Source organism: Engystomops pustulosus, chromosome 4 (genome assembly GCF_040894005.1).
Source record: "Engystomops pustulosus chromosome 4, aEngPut4.maternal, whole genome shotgun sequence".
Classification (NCBI taxonomy): domain Eukaryota; kingdom Metazoa; phylum Chordata; class Amphibia; order Anura; family Leptodactylidae; genus Engystomops; species Engystomops pustulosus.
This window is the reverse complement of record NC_092414.1, coordinates 131,084,261-131,100,367: the sequence shown is the minus strand read 5'-3', so window position 1 is coordinate 131,100,367 and position 16,107 is coordinate 131,084,261.

Below are 16,107 nucleotides of genomic sequence, written 5' to 3'. Positions count from 1 at the left end.
CGTTTCGCACGGGCTGCAGTACAAAAGGCTTTACAAAAAATGGCGACGACCGACGACGTGGAGGCGTATCTCACAGTGTTCGAGCGAGTAGCTGAGCGAGAGGAGTTACCAGCTGAGCAGTGGGCAGATGTCCTGGCACCGTTCCTGACCGGCGAGTCGCAGAAGGCTTACTACGACCTGAGTGAAACGGAGGCCCGTAAGTACCCCCAGCTAAAGGCGGAGATTCTGGCTCGTCTTGGGGTCACCGTTCAAGTTCGCTCCAGCCGGGTCCACCAGTGGGCTTACTCAGAAAAATTACCCCCACGCTCCCAAATGCGTGACCTGATCCATCTTGTCCGGAAGTGGCTACAACCAGAGGACTGCACCCCCGCACAGATGGTAGAGAGAGTGGTCCTCAACAAATTCACCCGTTCTCTGCCCTCTCGGCTCCAGCGGTGGGTTGGACAGGCCGGTCCCACAAAAGCTGAGGAGCTTGTGTCCCTAGTAGAGAGGTATCGGGCTACGGAGGACCTTCTACTTACCTCTCCGACACGAAGCAGTGCCACTGACAGGGGCACCAAACCAGCTGCTACTGCGGAAAAGGGGAGACATGTCAGGTTAGGAGGGGGTTCATTGGGGGGCGTGGATACCCAGAAACCCAGTGAGGCTCGTGACAGAGGTCATGGCCGTATCCAGTGTTGGCGGTGCCATGAAATGGGCCATATTGCTGCCAACTGTCCACTGTCAGTGGAGCCAATGGACTGCAACCAGACCCGGCGAGTGTCACTGTTTGTCCGGCCAGTTCTGGCGGCTGAGTCAGTCACGGATGCAGAACCCCAAGTATGCATGGTCACAATCGGTGGTCACACAGTGGAAGCCTTGCTAGACTCAGGGAGTCTGGTCACCCTGGTGCGGGGAACTTTGGTTGATCCTGGACTATACAGTGGGCGGAGAGTGGGAATGTTGTGTATACATGGGGACACTCGCGAATATCCCACTGCTGTCATCAACCTACATACCCCTTGTGGTACTGTTACCCATGAAGTGGGGGTGGTGGGGACCCTTTTTCATGAGGCTATTATCGGCAGAGACTTACCGGTGTTTTGGGACCTCTGGAGACAAAGACCCACCTCGGGTGCTGTTGCAGATATTGGACATCAGGTATGTCCGGCCTTGGCCCCTGAACCCTTTGAGGCCGATGTACACACACCAGCAGTAGGGGTGACCCCATGTGATGAATTCTCTCCCCTAGAGGTCCTAGCTGGTGAGGTCGAGGGCCACGAGGAGGTGGCCGACATGCTGGACCTTGAGATTTCCCGTGAAAATTTTGGGGCTGCACAGCTACAGGACCCTACCTTGGTTAAAGCACGGGAGAATGTTAAGGTGATAAATGGGGTACTCCAAATACCAGGAGCTGATAAAATATACCCCCGAATGGTGATTATTGGGGAACTGTTGTACAGGGTCGACCAGATACGGGGTGAGGAGGTTGAGCAACTTGTAGTACCCCAATCTCACCGTAGGCTGGTGCTAGAGTTGGCACACAAACATGTGCTGGGAGGGCACGTAGGTGCTGAGAAGACCCGAGAGAGGATCCTGCAGCGATTTTTCTGGCCCGGGGTGTGGGAGGAGGTAAACCGGTATTGTAGCTCCTGCCCTGAGTGTCAACTTACTGCCCCGGTCTCCCACTTCAGGAGTCCTTTGGTCCCGCTACCAATCATAGAAGTGCCCTTTGAACGGATTGCAATGGATCTGGTTGGCCCCATAGTCAAATCCTCCAGGGGGCACCAATACATCCTAGTTATCCTGGACTACGCTACGCGGTATCCCGAGGCGATTTCATTAAGGAACACCTCCTCCAAAAATATTGCTAGGGAGCTGTTCCAGGTGTTCTCACGCACAGGCCTCCCCAAGGAAATCTTGACTGACCAGGGTACCCCATTCATGTCTAGGGTAATGAAGGAGATGTGTAAGCTACTACAGGTAAAACAGCTCCGCACCTCTGTGTATCATCCTCAGACAGATGGCCTGGTCGAGAGGTTTAATAAGACCTTGAAGGGGATGCTTAAGAGGGTGGTCAGCAAAGATGGGAAGGACTGGGATTGTTTGTTGCCCTATTTGATGTTTGCCATACGGGAAGTTCCCCAGTCCTCCACGGGTTTCTCACCCTTTGAGCTGTTATATGGCCGTTCCCCACGTGGGCTTTTGGATATAGCCAAGGAGACCTGGGAACAGGAGAGGACCCCCCACCGTAGTGTGATAGAACACGTCTCCCTTATGCAGGACCGCATAGCGGCGGTAATGCCCCTTGTAAAGGAGCACATGACAAGGGCACAAGAGGCCCAGTCTAGGGTCTACAATAGGTCAGCCAGACTCAGGACCTTTAACCCAGGCGAGTGCTAGTTCTGGTGCCCACCGTGGAGAGCAAGTTCTTGGCAAAATGGCAAGGACCATATGAGGTCATGGAGAGAGTGGGGAAGGTAACCTACAGGGTATCTCAGCCGGGGAGGAGGAAACCCGAACAGATATACCAAGTGAACCTCCTAAAGCCATGGAGGGAAAGAGAGTCCCTGATGGCCATGGGAGTAGAGAAGGCGTCTGTCCCCAAGAAGGGGACACCGGAGGTAGGTGTACCCGATGCCAAGGTGCCTGAAGTACGGATCTCGGAGTCCCTCTCCAGGGCCCAGATTCAGGAAGCGAAGGAGTTTGTGCTCTGAAATATGGATGTGTTCTCTAAGTTACCGGGACGCACTTCAGTCATCAAGCATGACATCATAACCGAACCCCACATCCGGGTACACCAAAAACCCTACCGGGTCCCTGAAGCGCGCCGGCTTGCCATATCCGAAGAAGTCAGGCAGATGTTAGACCTGGGGGTTATCGAGGAATCTAAAAGTGACTGGTCGAGTCCTATTGTGTTGATTCCCAAACCTGATGGTTCCCTACGGTTCTGCAATGATTTTAGGAAGTTGAACGAGGTGTCCAAATTTGATTCCTATCCCATGCCCAGGGTTGACGAGTTGATAGAACGACTTGGACAGGCTAGGTTCTTCTCCACCCTTGACCTGACAAAAGGGTATTGGCAGGTACCCCTTACTGACAGGGCCAAAGAGAAGACCGCTTTTGTTACCCCTGATGGGCTTTTTCAGTACGTGGTACTCCCCTTTGGGCTACATGGGGCTCCCGCCACATTCCAGAGGTTAATGGATCTCGTGCTAAAACCTCACCGGAGTTATGCCTCGGCCTACTTGGATGAAATCATAGTCTATAGTAACGACTGGGAGAGTCATCTAGCCAAAGTACAAGCAGTGGTAGACTCCCTGAGGGCGGCAGGGCTGACAGCGAACCCCCAAAAATGTGCACTGGGTCTGGAAGAGGCCCGTTACCTGGGGTACCGTATTGGGCGAGGGGTCATCAAACCCCAAGTAAATAAAGTAGAGGCGATCCAGCAGTGGCCACGACCTTTGAGCAAGAAGCAAGTGAGGGCTTTTCTGGGCATAGTGGGCTATTATCGCCGATTTATCCCCGATTTTGCGACAATAGCGGCACCCCTGACTGACCTGACCAAAGGTAGCAGGGCGGTGATGGTAATGTGGAGTGAAGAGGCTGAGGTGGCGTTTCAGCGACTTAAGACGGTTTTGTGTGAGGGACCGATACTGATCACCCCTAACTTCACCAAGACCTTTATTGTGCAGACTGACGCTTCTGACGTGGGCTTGGGGGCTGTCCTGTCCCAAGTGGTGGAGGGTGAGGAACATCCTGTAACATTCCTGAGCCGCAAGCTCACACCTCCTGAAAAGAACTATAGTATAGTTGAGAGGGAGTGCTTCGCGATAAAATGGGCTCTGGAATCCCTGAGGTATTATTTGGTAGGGCGACAGTTTACACTAGTGACCGATCACTCTCCCCTCACCTGGATGAGTCAGGCCAAAGAGAGGAACGCCAGGGTCACAAGGTGGTTCCTAATGCTCCAGAATTTTAAATTCATGGTGGAACATCGAGCAGGAAAGCTGCATGGGAATGCCGATGCCCTATCCCGTACCCACTGTCTGATGGCCAAAAGTGTTCGTCCCCACAGGGTCAAACAGAGGGAGAGGGTATGTGAGACACTGAAGGGGTTAACTGTGGATGGGCGGTATGTTTCCCCTAGGTTTTGCTTCTATGCAAGGCCTTAGTGCTGAGGTGGGTTTGTCCAGCACCTTGGACACAGGTGATGGGTGCAGACTAATGAGCCTGCATAAAATCACTCAGCAGAGTTGAGTGTGTTGTCTCTCTGTGGAAGGAGGCTGAGAGGACACTACCCTGACCTCTGTGCCTGGAGCAGCCACGTGATCTTTGTATAGTGTGAGTTAGTGGACTATTTGTATAGTTAGCACCCTGACGGGTAGGTTTTTTGTTTGTTTATTCAAATACCTGAATGTAAAGGCTGGTTTATTTTTGCTGCAATAAACGCAGGCGAGACCTGTTTGGACTGTACCTTGGTGTCACTGTCTTGAACTGCATCACAGCACCCCGCTACCACGGTCTCTACTGAGCCAAATCTTCCACAATACCTAGAATTGACTGCATATACGGGGGAGGGGAAGGAACGGGAGGAAGGGAAAGGAAAGGGAAAAGAAAGAGGGAAAAATCTTCTTTTTTGACCTGTAATAGGATGTAACCTGTATTTGATTGTGTGTTGTAATATATGACTTTTAAATTATGTATTATACATGTATTATGGCAATAAAAATTTATAGGAAACAAAAAACAAAAAAAACAATTACAAATTTAGAGAAATTGCAAAGCAAATTTTACTTGACACCGTTCAATTTGTGTTACATTTGAGCCAGCATCATATGGGTTAAAATGCTCATACAACCCTAAACAAATTCTTTGAGGGTTGCTCTTTCCTAAAATGGGGTCACTACACGGGGGTTTCTATTGTACTGGTACCTCAGGGGCACCCCAACACCAGTCTAGTGAATGGGTGCTCCAAAAGCTAGATTTTGCTTGTCCCTTCTCCGGCCTGCTATGTCCCCAGCCTGTAGACTATTGCTACGCATGGGGCATTGCCATACCCGAAGTAACCCACTGAATGATTTTTGGGGTGTTTATCCACAGTGGGATGAGTTGGGCTGAATACATTTCTTCCTACTTTGGCACATTTGGGAAAAAAAGCTATTTTTACACTGCCCCCATCATTTTGTATTACATTTGACCCAGCATCTCAGGGGTTGAAATGTTCATACAACCCTAGATAAATTCTTTGAAGGGTGTCCTTTCCTAAAATTGGGTCACTACTTGGGGGTTTCTATTGTACTGTTACACCCCAACACCAGTCTAGTGACAAGGGTGCTCCAAAAGCAAAATTTGGCTCCTTCTTTTCTCTGCCCTGCCGTGTGCCCAGCCTGTCAATTTTTGGCACATTTGTGGTATTGCCGTACTCGGAACAACCCAAAGAATTATTTTTGTGGTGTTTGTCTGAAGTGACATGGGTTGGGCACAGTATACTAGGTGCTAAAATGACATTTTTGAGATAAAAACTCAATTTTTAATATGTACCATTTAATTTGCATTACATTTTGACCATGTTGGGGGTTAAAATGCTCGACACAACCCCAGATAAATTCTTTGAGGGATCTAGTTTCCAAAATGGTATAATTTCTCAGGGGTTTCTATTGCACTGGTACCTCACGGGCCCTGCGAACGTGACATGGCACTCCAAATCCAGACAGGTGAAAATGGAGCTCCAAAAGCAAAATTTTGCTGCTTTCCTTCTCATCTCGACTGTGTTCCCAGCCTGTCAATTTTTGGCACGTGTGTGGTATTGCCATACTCTTAACGACCCGCAGAATGATTTTTGTGGTGTTTGTCTAAAGTGGCATGGGTGGGATACAATATATAAGGCAGTAAAATTACATTTTTGAGATAAAAACACATTTTTTACTATACACCATTTATTTTGCATTAGATTTTGGCCAGTAAGTTGGGGGTTAAAATGCTCACCTCCAACCCCAGATAAGTCTTTGAGGGGTGTAGTTTCAAAAATGGTATAATTTATTGGGGGTTTCTATCGCACTGGTACCTCATGGGCCCTGCGAACATGACATGGCATTCTAAATCCAAATGTGTAAAAACAGAGCTGCAAAAGCAAAATTTTGCTCCTTCCCTTCTCAGCCCTGCTTTGTGCCCAGCCTGTCAATTATTGGCACATATGTGGTATTGCCATACTCGGGACAACCTGCAGAATGATTTTTGGGGTGTTTGTCTAAAGTGGCACGGGTTGGGCACTAAAATTACATTTTTGAGATAAAAATGCATCTTTTACTCTTCACCATTTACTTTGCATAAGATTTTGGCCAGCATTTTGGGGGTTAAAATGCTCACCCCCAACCCCAGATAAATTCTTTGAGGGGTCTAGTTTCCTAAATGGTGACATCTTTGGAAGTTTTCTATTATACTGTTACTTCAAGGGCTCTTCAAGTACACTGTGCCACCACAAAACATTTGCAGTCAAATTGGCCTTCCAAAAACCCAATAGTACAAACTCTGTTCTGGACATCACTGTACGACTAAAGAGCAGTTGACATCCACATGTCTGGTATTGCTGTACTCGGAAGAAGCAGGGCAAAAATTTTAGGATGTATATTTACCTCAAATTCCTTCTGAATTTGTCCATTTTAGAGCTAAATGAAAATAATCTTATACTGAAATTTCAAAATTTTCAATCCATTTTTGTTTGCTTCCAGAGAAATATTTAAAGGGTTAACAGACTTCTCAAATGCTGATTTGAATAGTTTGAGATGTTAGGTTCATAAAATGGTGTTACTTGTGGGGGTATATAGTACATAAGCCTTTATAGAACACTTCCAAACTGAATTGGTCACTAAAAATTTAGCATTTTTCAAATCTCTTGAAGATCTGAGAAGTTGCTACTAAAACTTGAAACCTTCTCACATCCATAAAAAAAATGGAAATGTAAAACAAATTATGGAAATAAAAATAAGACAAATGGCAAAAGGTTTCTACAAAAACAAAATTGTGGTATGACTTTTTGTCTAAAAAATATAACATTCGAAATTTGAAAAAAAAAAATTTCAAATTTTTCCTAAATTATTGAATTTTTACCCCCCAAAAAAGAAACTGATCACCGAAATGATAATACTAACATAAACTACAAAATCTCACGAGAAAACAATCTCAAAATTACACGGATATCTTAAAGTGTTGAAAAGTTATTACCACAGGAAGAGAAACTGGTCAAATTTTAAGAAAAAGGTCTGAGCATTAACTTAAAAACGGGCTGCGTCATTAAGGAGTTAAGATGGTTATGGGCACACAAAGGTTGACATACCATTCTGTAGGGACTGCTTCAGTTGCACATAGAATTTTCTTACTAAACCCCTATGGTATGGTTGCTGAGATATCAGTCCCAGTATTGGCACTCTATAATCGTCCCCACTGTCAAAGTGGAATGAAAGAGGGAGTTCTAATTATCTCAATGTCAGATAAGATTATCATAACACATGCCACCTTCTCCTCCTCATTACCTCCTCTCTGATAGTAAAGAGTATTTTAATGATTAGATACTGGGACTGATATTTCATCAATAGTGGGGACAGAAAGAAAATTCTAAGTGCTATATTGAAAAAGTATTATTTAGTGTGAATCCTCCATAGCTCGTCTGGTTTCTGTATTCAGCTGAATCCCTTTGATATGAGATCGAAGCTCAATGCCAGGCTGCCTGTGTCGCAGCTGTTATGGAAATATCCCCATCTCCGATGTAATGTGTGTCCAAATCATTGTATAGTACAAGCTGCTTGGTGTACCACTCAGACCCTCATGTGTTTGAGCATTCCACTTTATTTAGGTAGCAGAGAGAGTTTTTATAGGTTCTTGGGACAAAGAAACTTACTGAGCATGCATCACATTCCAATTGCCTTGAACAGGATGTATCAGTGTAAAATGATCAGTGTGTGCGCGGGGGATGGTACTAAGCATAGGGCTAATGTAAAACACAAGGTGTGTGAACACAATAGAAAATGGATTCTATTCCCTGACACAGCTATGAAACTCAATATATGAATTAAAGAAGGTAGGTCAAAGTCAAAATCAAAGTCAATGAAATCAAACAATTGCCTACTTGATCTTTGGAAAAATAAGGAACATACTGCTCCATTCTTTTGTCATGTTGAGGATGGCAGAAGCATCTTACAGCAGCTTATCCTAATTGTATGGAGTTTCTGAAGTGATTCTGTGCATTCTTCTGTATTCCCATACCCTCAGAATACAGGATAACATGCAGATTGGCAAAGATCAACAGTTGGGAACTCCAATCAATTAGATCAGGTTCCCATTTTACCAGATGAATAGAGTAGAGAGTAGAGCAGATTCATGAATTGTGTTGCTTGTTCTTCATGAATCTGGCGCTCCCTGCCCTGCTCCAACAGAGTGCACCAACTTTTTTTTGGTGCACCTATAACATAGAGCATGCAACACAATTTTGTTGGACACTGTATGATAAATTCGAATCCCACCCAGGTCAACATCTGCAAAGAGTTTGTATGTTCTCTCCGTGTTTGCGTGGGTTTCCTCCGGGTACTCCGGTTTCCTCCCACACTTCAAAACATACTGTTAGGTTGTTTAGATTGTGAGCCCCATGGGGACAGGGACCAATTTGATATGCTTGTGCAGCGCTGCGTATTATTTTATTATGTAGTGCACAGTACAACCGAAACGCCTTTTTAGTGCAGAATTTTATTTTGTGTTGGGCATAATGCAGCCACGACAAATGTGTCACAGACACTTAATAAATACATGTGCAAGCAGTTTGCTGTGAAAGGAACGTGCAAAGTCAGATAGGAAACTGTGCAGGGCTTTAATAAATGTGTTTCATTCTCTGTAGGATTGCCAGAGAAAGTTCAGAAGAGTTTCGTCTTGAGCAAGTCCTTATAAATGGTCAACATTCTTAAAGAGTTATTCCCACAAACACAAGTTTCTTAAATGTACTCAGGATAACAAAATAACACATTCTCTAATTCACTGATCCAAAAATACTGTATTTCACAGATATAATACCAACCTGTCTCTATCAGTCCTCTACCAATTTTGGTTGCCCCTTGACCCTGGAGTTTAGTGTCGGAAACCATATTGCTCATCTGTCTGACGCTGCACTGAGCTGCTCTCTGCCTCTAGCCCCACCCTTACATTCCAAGATGAGCTCACACAGACACAGACTAACTTCCTCCCGGCAAACACCACATCACATTGTGAGGAGAGTAAAGCTACAGGTAGATAAGGTCTTTATCCAGGGAAGGGGGTGTCCCATCACTTTCTGTGTGACAGATACTAGTGAATGTTCAAAGCTAAATGAAAGTGTATATAAATCTGGACCCTGATAATCGAACCACATCGTCAGCACACAGCATTTCACAGAACTAAAGGAATCGTGAAATTTCTGGTTAGAGAGTCCCCACCCACACACTGGGATTTTAAAATGACCATCAGTTACAGGAGCTACAACAACAATATGATTGAGTGAAATTGTAAAGAAATGGGTTAAAAACCTGGTTGACAAACCTGGCAAGAACTGCTCTATTAAGACCACTATCAATGCTATCTTTGGAAATGAGCAACACTAAATCACGTGTTGCAGCAATTTATGTATCATTATTGGGAGAATTACCAGAAATGCTCACATTTGGTCTTAGTTCAAAAGGCAAAGGTGTCACCAATGTGAAATGCCTTTGGTAGTCCAGGCTGCACATTATGGAAATAATCTTCTTTATTTAAATTGTACATGTATCCAGCCATTTCCTCTTTGTTCCAATGACACTGATTTGTGCATATTTGACACAACTGAATGATTCTGCATTCCTTCAATATCTATATGCAAACAGCAAAAAAGTCTAACATGGCAGGTAGGAAAAGGACATGCTGAGCTGAGGGCAGGTTCCAAGGCTTTTGGTATAATAAGACATAGATCATGTTTCTGAATAGACTTCAAATTCATTCACATAGAATATTATTTGAGGAGTTTATTTTTTCTTCTTTTTGTCTTATTTCCCATATCTAGCATTAACAAAGTTACAAATACCATTTAAATTACCGCTAATATATAACATTAATGTAATCATGAGTTGTTCTTTATTGTTCTCAGTTTAACGTGATGCCAAAATACCTGTTGAAATATGGTCTCCTGATTAGTGTTCTGCGGTCCTGATGTTGGCAAAAGATCTAAAAATGTACTTGTCAACAAGTAAATAATGCTGAATGACTCCTTTGAGTGCTATAGGACCCAATTCATTTTTGTCAAATGGTTAAACTCATTATAGAAATGGTGACTGAAGCTTTATATGTGAATTAGCTTATACCAGCCAAGGAGATGGTGACCTTTTATCTAAGGTGGGTGTAGAGCCTGGATGAGGGCTCACCGGGCACACCACCTTGACCTCCAACCTAGGGGACACTGTCCTGGCCCTCAATAGTAATCAGTGGTATGTCATTAAGACGTGCAATATTACCACTGCCTACTCTTTCTGTGTGATCCAGGTGATGCGTTTGACTAAGCAATGTCAACTGTGGTGTCACCTGTGTCACAGAAAGTGTCATCATGCTCCCAGTGTCCTGTAGGAGTAGTGTGGGAGTGATAAGGAGGCTGCAGGAAGCACAGGTAGGTGAGTATTAATGTATGTTTCTCTGCTGGCCTGGCTACCAATATACTGGGTGGAAGATGCTGGGCTATTTATATACTAGGTGGGATGTACTAGGCTGGGACACCTATATACTCTATGTCTATGGTATGGGCTGTGATATCCATACATGGTTTCAGTGTGCTAGGCTTCCTATATTATGGGGGTGATCTGCTAACTAGAGATGAGCGAGCACTAAAATGCTCGGGTGCTCGTTACTCGAACCGAACATTTCCCGATGCTCGAGTGCTCGTTTCGAGCAACGAGCCCCATTGAAATCAATGGGAGACCCGAGCATTTTTCAGTAAAATTACAAACTGACCGAGCACAGTGAAATAACACAGCGCAGAACAGATTGCAGATGTTCGGGAACATCTGCGATCTGTTCCGGAGACACGCGTGCAGAACGGTGTTCTCCACCATAGTATTGGAAACATCTGCAAGTTGTTCTTCACACATATTGTTCTTCAAATACTATTGCGGAGAACACCGTTCTGCACGGGTGTCTCCGGAACAGATCGCAGATGTTCCCGAACATCTGCAATCTATTCTGCACTGTGTTATTTCACTGTTTTCTTCAATTAAACGTTTAAATTAAATGTTTTAATTGTATTTTTTTATTGTTCTTCACTTCTTTTTTTTTAATTAAATGCTCGTTATCGAGCAGGGCAAATCCTCGTCCGAGCAACGAGCTGGTCCGAGTATACTAATACTCGACCGAGCATCAAGCTCGGACGAGTATACTCGCTAATCACTACTGCTAACCAAATTTATAATGGGGCAGCGGTGTCTAGATTAATGAGGATGCACTTGTTTGAATATGAATTTATGAGAAGGAAAATAATAATAATTCTTTATTTTTACAGTGCATGCAGATTACGCAGCCATGGTCACAGTCCCCATTGGGTGCACAATCTCATCAAACTACCAGTTTGTTTTTGGAGGTTGAGAGGAAACCGGAGTACCCGGAGGAATCCCACGCAAACCCGGAGAGAACACACAAACTCTTTGCAGATGTTGACTTGGATGGGATTAGAACCCAGGACCCCAGCTCTGCAAGGCTGTAGTGCTAACCACTGAGCCGCCCCAACTATTTGGTACTAAAAATTGTAACATCCTGGGGGGTCACAGAATATTATTTGTATATGCAGGGAGCACAATGTGGTCATTTGTGGTAAATGAATTTTAGGTATATATTTATATTTGTGGTATATACATTTTAGGCATCTAAAATATAAAGCTCAGTGTATATATGTCTGCTAAAGGAATCTACACCATCACGTTTGTAATCACTAAATTTTGCACATGCAAATGCACTCTCTGTAGTAGTATGGCAGTATATTGTAGGATCAATCAGACAAGCTAGCGTCAAAGTACCCTAGAGGGGTCTGAAAAATTGTAAAAAAAAAAAGCGCCCAAGTCAAAAATGAAACTTTTTTTAATATTTTGAAATATATTTTAAAACATTCTATAAAAAGTGATCAAAAGACTGTGTAATCCTAAAAATGGTAGCATTGAAAACAGCATGAAAATTTGCAAACAGTTACACTACCCACAGCTCCATATGCTGTAAGTATGAAAAAGTTATTAGCGCCAGAATATGGAAAAATAAAAAAATAAAAATTTGTACAGGAGGTTTTAATTCTTGTAAATTTATGTAAATGCTGCACATACCTTATTTTTTACCAATTTCACAGCATTTGGAATTTTTTCCTGCTTCCCAGTATAGGGAATGGAATACTAAATACCGTCACTATGAAGTGCAATTTGTTATGCAGAAAACAAGACTTCACACAGCTCTTTACATGGAAAAAAAAGTTATAGATTTTTGATGGTGGGAAGTGAAAAATGAAAACGCAAAAATGAAAAAGGGCCTCAGCGTTAAGGAGATAAAGGGGAGAGGAAGCCATTTCCTTTTTTTTCCCTCAAGATTGGCCCTACTTGTCTGCCTAAGGCACCAAAATGTGTTGTCCCAGCCCTGGGCGAGTGTTTTTGTGTGGTACATATAAATATACAGTGTGAGACACTGAAGGGGTTAACTGTGGATGGGCGGTATGTTTCCCCTAGGTTTTCATACTATGCGAGGCCTGAGTGCTGAGGTTGTGTTGTCCAGCACCTTGGACACAGGTGATGGGAGCAGCCTAATCAGTCTGCATAAAGCTGCTCAGCAGAGCTGAGAGTGTTGTCTCTCTGAAAGGAGGCTGGAGAGCACACAGCCCTGACCTCTGTGCCTGGAGCAGCGACTTATTTTATGTACCAGTGGTGAGTTAGAGAAACTCTGTTTAGTTAGAACCCTGACGGGTAGGATTTTGTTTGTTTAATGCCTGAATGTAAAGGCTGTTTTATTTTGCTGCTGCAATAAACGCAGGCGAGGCCTGTTTTGGACTGTACCTTGGTGTCACTGTCTTGAACTGCATCACAAAACCCCGCTACCACGGTCTCTACTGGGCCAAATCTCCCACAACAGGTACCACGCCTTTTGCCCCAAATAATGCACCACTTTCATAATGCACCAGTAATTAGCACCTTCAGGACCAGGCACAAATTTCCATGTGTTCTTTTAACGGCCCTATCTTTTTCATTTTTGGGACAATACAAGTATAAAAATAGAGGATTCTTATTTTGTTATTTTTGGGTCTTAATTTTTATTTAAACAAAATGTTAAGCTCAGTTAAAAAAGTTTAAAAAATTATTTTTTATACATTTTAGCTATTTTTTCTCTGACTATAATACAGCATTACCACAAAACTGACATCACAATAGTTTAAGGCATTATAATGCTGCAAATTTTGACATATAATATGTCTGTTTTAGTGTAACTGAGTGTCATAAAAGGTGACATTAGTGACTAGAGAGGTGAAAACATTTTTGGGGAATATTTTTTATATATTTTGTCTTTACTTTTATTTTTTATGGCTAGAACCATAGCTAAGAGGACTTTTGCGGCTCCCAGAAACCTGATCCATCCTTCCTAATAGGCAGACATCCTGCGAATAACTCTGTGCAGTCGCCAGGTCTCGGTCCCTCTTTAGTCCAGTGTTCTGCTTTGTGGTGCAGTGGTGAATAGACCATGAGTGTTCACTGCATGGCACTCCTCCTTTTATGGGCTGTTGTTGTGCTCTGTGGTTGTCTTCTGAAGGGTCTGTACCGACAGTGTTGAAAACCTGGCTCTGCACAACAGAGGGAAGCAAGGTCACTTCTGCCAGGTATGTTGGGTATGTTCTTCCATTCTCCACTCCAATCCCCATAGCTGCCATATTCACAGTGACATTGTACCTGCCCTAGTCTTATGCCCTGCATATGCCTGCAGTGAGGTCTCCTATGGCTTTTCTCTCAGCCTATAGATCTCCTTTATAGGCCCCTGTAGCTACTACCCTGTTGCACAATAGCTCATTGGTTAAACTAGTTGGAGTCTGTGTTTTATAAATCTTCTCAGTGTGTGCCTCCTGCCTGATTTCTACCATCCTGTTTAAGATAGATCCTTCATTTCATTCTCTTGAACTCCTGGACCGCCAGATGCTGTTTACTTCCCAAGCTATGCTGGTGCAAATACAATCAGGGGCTGCTCAGAAGCTGGAAAAATTTTCTTAAACTCAACCCTGCTGGAGTCTCCTTGTTTGTCACCTATCATGTTTGAGGGATCCCAAAGCCCCCCTCAGACTGCTTCCCATGTGCATCATGCCAACCCTTCTGACTCCTGTGTTGTTAGACATGCTGGCGGCCATTAACTTCTTCCTGTCCATGTTGGTCACAAAGTTAAGAAAGGATCTCTGAGATTGAAGATGTCCAGTACCCAATGCTCATACAGATGAATGATCGCCAGCACCAAATGTTTGCTTCCATTGAAAGAGCTGACAACTTTGAGAATAATGTCGTGAGGTGCAATACTGTCATGAATGTGGGCTTGCCTGAGAAGGCTGAGGGATCTGACCCCATTTTCCTTCCTTAAAACTTGGCTGAACACGAACCCTGATTCCCAGACTTTGGAAAACATTGTGAATTCTATCATCCACTGACATCCTCCAAAATGTACTCATCCTTCAAAGAATGGAGAAGTTAACACAGATGGGTGATTTTACCTATACTACAACATATTTTATTTAAAAAGTCTCCTCGATACTATATATATATAAAACCCCAAGTAAAGTTGGCGCGGACTGATACAGCAATTTGATACTTACCTTCCTTTATCCAGCGATGTCATTCTCCTTTTTTCCTAAGCCCATAGACTTGCACGGAAGCCGTATGCGCAGTACACATTTTCGGTCTCTCTCTTGTATTCCACCTTGTGTTACATACTCGTCTGGTTTGTTTTACTAAATGCAATTGTGCATTGAGTTATTCTATGGAGGTGAGACGAAGGGGAACACATCCCTGACCCCTTATGGGTCTAATTTTATCATATACTGATTGATAGAGATTCCAATCTTTTATTAACAGTTTAATACATTAATTTCACATTTTATCATCAATCAATATTATTATTTGTACTTTATTATTAAGATATGATATGTTTTTATCCATTATGATGTCATTTGTTCACTTTATTTGCACGTGTTCTTTGAACTTTGAACTATGTGGACAGAGTCACAAATTATGCAATGTCTTCCATTGGGTGGAGCCCTAAATTATGTGATGTCTTCCATTGGGCAGAGCCCTAAATCATTTGATGTCCTCCATTTTGGTATATATAAGTGTGTGTGACCACTGTTACTTAGATTGACAAAGGCTGAAACGTTGCTTCTAACATGGAATAAATCGACTTGATCACTTTACCTACTTGGAGTGCTGCTATTTTTCCTGTTCTTACATTTGGAGGACCTGTCGCTTGGCCTTGAATAGCACACATCTATCATTTTCTAGCATCTACGTATTTGCGCTGTTCAAGATTTTCCTTTTGTATAGATGTATGAATATACATGTAAGATTTCAGAACAGGCTACTGGGGGCAGGAGCTGTGCTGTAGTTATCTTCTTTTTTCAGGGTTTTAGGGTCATTTGGGATAAATCCATTCACTTCCCTCTCTCTGAATGTAATGTAACAGTTCCAATCCTAGTGGTTTCCAGAGTCAAATACCTGGGTGTCCAGTCGTGCAAGGACCAGGCCTATACTGAGCTTAGCATTGAACCCCTTGTAACAGTAACATACCCTGGCTTTGTATCTGGACTGCTCTACTCCTTATACACTACTCTGTATACATTATAAGGGTAAATTGACATATTTAAGAAGATTTTCATCCCTTAATTTCTGTACCTATTTCATGATTACCCCTCCCTCTGCTCCCTCAGCACTGAGATAACAGCAGGAAATGCTCACAACACAAATGCTGAAAATGCAGGGGTAAGAAGGAAACAATATAACAGCCTGTAAAGCAGATCACAGAGTGGCTAGAATAGCCCTTCATGCTCATTAGCATAATTTTAAAAGTTGATTTTAGAACGAAGGATGCCATGGA